The sequence below is a fragment of the Chenopodium quinoa genome, unplaced genomic scaffold, assembly GCF_001683475.1.
Source record: "Chenopodium quinoa cultivar QQ74 unplaced genomic scaffold, ASM168347v1, whole genome shotgun sequence".
In the NCBI taxonomy this organism is placed as follows: domain Eukaryota; kingdom Viridiplantae; phylum Streptophyta; class Magnoliopsida; order Caryophyllales; family Amaranthaceae; genus Chenopodium; species Chenopodium quinoa.
In genome coordinates, this window is record NW_018743574.1 from 5424728 (window position 1) to 5433035 (window position 8308).

Genomic DNA, 8308 nt, shown 5'->3' on the forward strand with positions numbered 1-8308 from the left:
TTTATTAAAATCAGTTTTTAATTAAAAAAAATAACATTAAATTAAAATAATCAAAATAAAAAATTGTTCATCAATGTTCTTCATTATTCATCATTGTTCTTAAAGTTTGTTTATCCATGGATGAGATTAACCACCATTATGGTAATCTTTGTCCCGTAAATACACTCGCACATCAATGAAAATTGAACATATGCATCGATTTACATATTATATGTGATATGAAGAGTTCATTCAAAATTTGGATTCATGTATGAATCTGGGATTGTATTTAATCCTAAAACAATAAGTGTTAATTGGATAATCGCAAACAAGGGATGAAAAATCGGTCATTATAGGTATGCGAAAAAAAATAACAATTTTTCGAAATCTGGATTTGTGAGCTAATTGGAGAAGACAACGATTTTTGTTTTGGAATACTTGTTTGATCCGAAAAAAAAAGTTATAGTTTTCGATTCTGTTTGCATATAAGGTATTAACCCAAATGCTAATAGGACATTACCTATAAAACACAATATCATTGCTTATTTGGTCTACGACCATACGTTATTTTGGACATTGCTAATAATTAGTTCATATTGTGCATGCATTAATATCCTAATATTTTTCTTAATTGATAGCAAATAGGATCGTGGTCCTCAATCCTCATTCACCACCCAAGTCACAATTTACATATACCAAGTTTGGTATCAATGATCACTTATATATAAGCTATTGTGTTTTAATTTATGTATGCATATCCATAACCATTATAAAATTGCAAAAGTAGCTACTGTAGCTTATGAATAGTAATTGTTGGTGCTATTACTTATGCGCCCCTGAATTCAATGAATTGCCAATTTACCCTTTTATTGTTTCTGTTTCTTTGGTGGCCTGGCTTTTGGCAGCTGTCTGAGCCAGTTGTCTTCTTTCTCTCTCTTAACTCTTAAGTATGCTTCCTTATTCTCCTCTCACTATATTTCTCTCTCCTCCCGTTTCTCCTCTCCCCGCTCTCACTCTCTATCTCCTCCATTGGAGCAGTTTCTGAGGTACAATACCAAAAAAATTATCATTTAATTTTTTTTTTTTTAATTTTTTTTTTCCTGGTGTTCATCTCTTCAATTAGATTTTTCCTTTTATTAGACTGATTTATTTTTTGTTTATTTCTGGGTTTTTTCCGTAGTTGGATTTTTTGGGTGGTTACAGAAATTCCTCCCCTTTTCTATGATCTAGATTTTTGTTTTTAATTTTCTGCCTTTTTGTTGTTTTAATTAGTAAGGATTTGGGAGATTGATGATTTTCATCAGTTTTTTTTTTTATTCGTAATGCAGGTTCAGGTGAAACCAATAATTAGTTCCGCCCCCATTTGCGGCTCCCTTCCTACAACAAAGGCCTTCTCTGAGAAGGTACTTTCTCTCTCCCCCTCCTCCCCCCACAATCAAATTTTAAAGCCCAAAGTTTTCAATTATGAGATTTTTAATTTTTGAATGAATTCAGCAATGACGATAAGTTCAGAATCAATACAAACAATGAAAAATCAATTACATCGATATTTCCCCATTGGCGATAATCAACACTAATCTTGAGGTTGACAGTACTTACCCTCCCGTCGTTGAAGCTTTTAGCCGAAAAATTCTCGAAGCTGATTGTGTTCTCTTCGCTTCTCCTCGTATGCTTTCTTTTCTCTTTTTTTCAATTTTCCTGATTCTTGCAATTTTATCATTTGTTTATTTCATTTGTGTTATATTAGTGATTGGTACTTGATTTATCTGTTTCTTTGTTTGAAGAATTCTTTGGTTGATTATGGGTTATTGATTAAGGAATTATGGGTTATGTATTAAGGAATTATGGGTTAATTATGCTGAAATATTGTTAATGGCATTTGGCATAGTTGAATTTAATTTGAGTATGGAAGCAATTGATTAACACTTACCCAGCATATATTTTTTGCTTAGGAATTATTTTCTGGGTATTACTTTTTTTTTTGTGTATTTCTCAGTGTTGGTTTCTAGCTATGCTTAGGAATTATTTTTATTCCAACTGTAGTTTTAATTACATGCTATTATAATGATTTTACGAACATATACATGTTTAATTTTTCGAGGCTTATTATATATGATTCCTAATTAAAGTTGATGCAATTGAGTTAGTCGTAGTATTGAACCTTTTTTATGATCTTGGAGAATTTCTACTCTGTTTAGCTTCTGTGCAAGTATCATGATGACTGCTGTCACGTGTTGATTCTTACACTTTCAAAGTACTAGATCATAAGACTTATATGCTCTATGCCTTGAAGGCTTGAAATCTTCCGAAATTCTTATGGCAGGGGATAAAAGGAAGGATGTGGCTCCAAACCGTGTTGCTTCTTCAGGGAAAACTCCTCCTATCCTTGCTGTGATAGTCCTTCTTGACTCGCAACTATACTTGTTATGATGTGTGCTATTTGGTTCTGCAGGAACAAATTCATCTTTGAAAACATATCATTGAACATAGTTCACACAAAGTTTTCGTTAGAACTGCAGCTCATGACTACCCTTCTGCATCAGGTTGGATCCCCCTAAAGGTATAATCATGTTAAATGTGGACGCTAATAATTTGGTCTCTGGATCACATGTTGGGTTGGGGGTGGTTAAAAAAAAAAACGAGCTTGCAATTGGGTAGTGTTGCTTGCTTCAGTTAAGAGGTGTGGTAGTTTTTTTTGGTTGAATTTGAGTGATGTATCGTTTTTTGGGGTTGATTTTTTATATTATTAGTAGCATTATTGTCTGATATGTAACAGAATTGTTGATCTACAGGTACAATTCTATCGCCCCTTTCTCTTTCTTAATTCTAATTGGTTCAATTTTCATCTAACCTTTAATATGAATAGCTTACTTGTGATTTTTTGCCTATATTTCCATTTTCTCCCAATACTTTCTCTTTTTAATTTGCTTATATGCATATGGTGTTTGCTGCCAAAATTTATGTTGTCAAGTTAGATATTGTTGTTGTGAGTGACTATAGAGGGTAGTTGTTGTTTCACGCTATTGCCGCTGTTGTTCTGGTGCTTCCTGTTACTGCTGTTCTGTTCATCCAAAAATCATCGACCTGAAGTTGTTTTTAGCTCATAGTCTCTTCATTAATGTTTTAGATCTTGAAAAGTTATTCAATCTAGGCTCAAGAATTTCTCGATTTGGAGTTGTGTGCTAGGAGTTATGCCTTCTGGAATTTACTGCGGTCTGCTACCCTGGTTCTATCGCAGCGGGTTGTTATTGCTCATTTGATGCCTATGTGGTGTTGTTGTGTTGAGTTGGTTGGGGTGATAAAATGAATGCTTGGGCTTCTCTTATTTATTTTGTCTTCCCTTCTTCCATTTTTTTACACATTAGTTATAAAGTTAAAATGTGGTCAATTTTGATTAATGACTATTTGGATAATGGCTAATTGATAAATTGCCAAAATGATGAGGATTAATGTATATGTAAAAATTAGAGATTTGATTTCTCAGCATTCTAAAGTAAGGGCCTTATTTAATTTTTTTGATTAAGATCGTTAAATGTCTAAGTGATTATTTTCTTAATGAAGGTTGCTAGATAATTTGCTCTGACAAGCAGAGGAGTCCAGACTCAAAACCCTCGCATAACCATCATGGAACTGTTGCTCTTCTGTAAATTTTCATTTAAAAAAAAAGACGATTCTAATATTTCTTAATTAAAATATTGGATGATTTCAAAATTGAACTAATTGTTTTCAATTATCTTCAATGATTAAACCTTTATAACACACTCTTGATCCAAAATGGACAGCCATGTATTACTTTATTATAAATTATTAACAGAGTGCTCAACGATCCATATAATTTCTTCTGTAGTTTATGTAATTGTTAACTTGAAATCCTGTATTATACTATTATTACACTTTATGCTTTGATTAGGGATCAATAAGTGTGTTAACAGATAAAACAATGAGGTATGCTTGCAAAAACAAGTAAACTATCTCAGTATTGATCTAAGCTTGTAACATACTATCCCGTATTAACTTTGTGGCAGAATTTATATGATGACACTACAAGTGTGATATCAAGAATTCCTTTTCAACTAAAATATTTGGTTTTGGTTAATTGGAGTTCTGGTCTGACTCTTTCAGGTTAATACTCTAAGGTAGCAACTGCAGCTCATTGCATCAAGCATATAGCAATGACAATTATGACTTCAAATGCAACAGGTTCCTTTTCTTTATCTTGTCGTTCAGGCAAAACAAAATGTGTGCTTCAAAAGAGTTCACTGATATGTAGTACGGAGTAATAATATTGAGCTTCGTAGCTTTTTGGCTTGTTCTTTTACACATTTTGAGATTCATTTTTTATGTCAAGAATCTTCTAGGCCCAGAACTCTATATTCTTTGTAAAATATCTTCTGATCATGTGCTCTATATAGCTTGGTTTGATTCTTGTCCAACTGGTTGTGTTAATATGTTCTTTTGGATACATTTATAATCTATGAATATAATCAATTTGTTTTGTTCTGGATAATTTGGAGTGGAAGTTGCATGTTAAATTGTTAATTGGTTGTACATTATGCTCTGGTTTTTTTTTCAATAGCTGTACATTAACCTTTTAAAGGTGAAAGAAAGAGAGATGAGCCAGGAGGAGGGAGAGAGAGAGAGACTGAGGGGCAGGGAGAGAGAGAGATAGAGTGATAAAGAGAGGAATGAGTTGGGAAAAAGAGAAGGATCGGGAGAGAATAAGAGAGAGAGGGAGGCTTAGTAAACCGTCTGAGCTATACTAGAAGAGTGGATAGGTTGGAGAAAAAAGGAACAAGAAAGTGAAAGAATACAAGGATGAATACAAGGATGAGATAGACTGATAAAGAGAGAGATGAGTCGAGAAAGTGAGAAGGGTCGGGTGAGAATAAGAGAGAGAGAGAGAGAGGCTTACTAAACAATTCCAACTATACAAGAGAGTGGATAGGTTGGAGAAAAAAGGAACAAGAAGGTTAAAAGAAAGCAAGGATGAATAGAAAAGGAAAATGAGATAAGACGAGGAAGAAATATAAGAGACGGTATATATGAGGGAAGAAAAGATAGGAAGAACTTAAAATTAAGTTAGTGACTACCACACAAATAAGATCCCGTAAACATCAATTTATCATGTTAATAACACCCCAAATTATGAAACGTGATCTTAACCACGAATCTTACATATCATACCATTGGGGAGGCACACACGTAGTGTCTACGTGTGTGCTCCAACGACTATAATCTTAAATATAAAGTGTAAAGCTATTCCCTCCCAACATATAACAATTTATAAATGACCGGCAAATAAACTTTAAAACATACCCAAATCATATTTCTCATTAATTTTATACTTTCCGTATTGATTACAAATTCTAACTACTATATTTTCAGTAGAAGAACCACTTGAAAATTTTCTACTTCAAAAAGTGTAATAAACTAATATACAATTCTATCATATATTTTACATTTAATCCATTTTACATAACTTTACATTTCCTTATTATTACTTCTTATTATCAAAATCATTTAAAGCGAAGCTATTTTAAAATTAATTAGGTACTCAATAAGAGAACGAGTGTGTTCTAAAATAATATCTAAAACAATAGTATATATATATATATATATTTTTAAAATCTGTAACTTATAACAAATTCTAGATAACTTCACTTATAACAATTGTTTTCCCATAGCTATTTCCCAATAAAAACTTTATCACTACTCCTTGTTAGTACTATGTATCCTTGCTATTACAAAACCCGAACAACAACAACCACGAATATCACAAAAATGAAGACAACCACAAATTCTACTAGTTCCTCAAAATTTTAACTCTCAATCAAACTACCTTTAGAGCTATTCTAATGGCAACCTAATTGTCAAATTAGATGTTTATCTTCTTATCTATCGTGTGACCCAATGGTTGGATTACTTGGATACTAGTTTGTTATTAATTTAAATAGTGAACCGTCTTCGATGATTATTATAATTTTACAATAATTATGGAGATTGAGACCAATTCTAAATATATAAGTAATGTCATATCCTAATATTGGACGAATCCCATATAATAACCAAATGAAAAAAACGTGGAGGTGAGCAATTACATGGCAAACCTTTTTTTTTTTTTTTTGGAAAGAATACAATGACAAATTGTTAAATACAGTAAATATATTTTTGTATTTATAAATTAGGAAAGCCAATATTCAACCCCTTATATTTAGGCTAAATACACACTACTATTGTTAGTTGTATTCCTTATAATTAGGATATATCATGCTTCTGTTTTGTATATACATGCATTCTAGTTTTATTAATGATAATCGAAAATATTCTTTTTCCTATTTGTCAAAATAGTGTTACATGTTAAATGTGATTTTTTGTGTTTTGTTTTTTACCCAATGTTTAGTACTACGACTCTACGAGTATTTTTTTTTTATTAGTTTAGTTTCATTTTTAATTTATAGTCTATATTTTATGTGTCTTAAAAATTAATTGATAACAACACTATTGCATATCATTGATTTATTTCCTAAATAGTACGTTAAATATTATAATAGCATATTTGAAAAAGATTTGGACGACAATTTATATGGGATAACTTATGTTTCATTTAGTAACAATATTTTCTAAAAATAAGCAATCAACAGCCATCATATAGGCATTAGGAAATAATCTTCAAATAGATCTTAAATCTAACACATTCCATTGTTAATCTAAATTTCAATTTTGATTTGTTGCTTTAAATATATAATTTTTTTTTTTTACCTTATAGAAAGATGGTTTAAATTTCAAATTATTACACAAACCAAAAAACAAAAATTAATGTCCAAACCTATATAATGAGCAAATTGGTCAAAGAAAGAAGACACAATTTTAGGATACAAAGATATATAATGAGCAAATCGATTAGAGGAAGAAGACGCATTTTTTTTAAAAAAATATTCTTCTCATAAACCTTGTTTGATACGTAGAACACAAGTGTGAGTTTTTTGATCTGTTTATAGTTCAGGTTTTAACTTATGTGTACTTTGGTTATTACCTAAAAAAGAAAGTTTATTGAGTTTGACGAATGACCATATGTATTTTTGATATTGTGAAAATTCCAACTTTATGATTTTTTTGACGTGGAGCTGAGGGAACCAACATTTTGATTTTATTTTACGATAAGCAAGTCAAAAAAATCTGAAAATATGATCTTATTTTAGAAAAGAAAGATTTAAAGTGTTTCCTTAAAAAAAAAATAGATTTAAAATCATAACCTTAATTAAATTATGGTATTGTCCTAATTTTATCTTTTTTTAGGGAAAGTACGTAAATTTTTATCCAGGGAAAGTGAGTCATCTATTATCCTAAGATTTATTAATATTCATTTACTAAATTTTATCCTCATAAAAATCAATAATTTTACAAAATCATAAGATATGTTGACAAAATCGTAAGATATATATTCTAATATTTAGATTATATTAGAATATAATCTTTTGAAATTTGAAAATTATACTGATTTTAAAATCTTCTATACAATAATAATAAGATAAGAAATTAGGAAAATATCCTTATTATAATTGGTGATTGAAATTTTTTTAAATAATATTTCTAATGTTAAAAGATATCCTAAAAGATATTGATTCCATTATATTTTTTTTTATATATATAATCATTAAAATATATTCATTTTAATTTTTGTACATGTTTAGCTACAAATATTTTGCAAAGGTCGTAAAGTACTTTAAAATAATTGGTTATTTCTAACATAACTTATGATCATAGTCGTTTAATATTTAAAATGTATATAATAGGTAATGTCCAATCCGTATGTGGGTAAATTCCTTAAACACAAATACGATTAGTAATTCGGTCTCCTTTTTTTTTTTTTTTTTTTTTTTGGATCAAACAGTGTTTCGAAGAAAAATCTTACGTTTTCTAATTAGATTATCTTGAAGAACGTAGATTACCGAATTAAGATAAAATAACAAGATATTAATGAATTATAAATCAGTAATGGTAATGTCCAAAAGAATTGATGTCATATGTTTTTAATAATTACAATTTTCATAACAGGTAATGTCATATCCTTTATTTGGGTAAAACATTTTACACAAACAAGTTTACAATTTCGATTTCCCTTTTTTAGGATCAAACAAGGTTTCGAAAAAATAATGATGCGATTTCTTTTTCAGATGTTCATGACAAACCCCGATTATCGTAAAACTCAAAAATTGTTATTTCGATTACATAAAATCACCGTTTTTGCAAACGTTGACTGATTTAGTACAATCTAAACCTATTATTTAGAGATTTAAATTGCTGCCCAAATTCGCAACGACTACAACTT

General features: G+C 30.0%; 1 long non-coding RNA gene across 2 annotated transcripts; it reads left to right on the forward strand.

Annotated features, from left to right (window-relative positions):
* The first annotated feature begins 861 nt into the window (after positions 1–861).
* On the forward strand, positions 862–4527 carry LOC110682283. 2 transcript variants are annotated; one of them, XR_002503399.1, is made up of 5 exons: positions 862–1025; positions 1308–1382; positions 1474–1645; positions 2303–2539; positions 4102–4527. It is a non-coding gene; the product is annotated as an uncharacterized LOC110682283 (long non-coding RNA). The 2 variants fall into 2 exon arrangements; XR_002503398.1 differs by having other exon boundaries at positions 2303–4527.
* The last annotated feature ends 3781 nt before the right edge of the window (positions 4528–8308 follow it).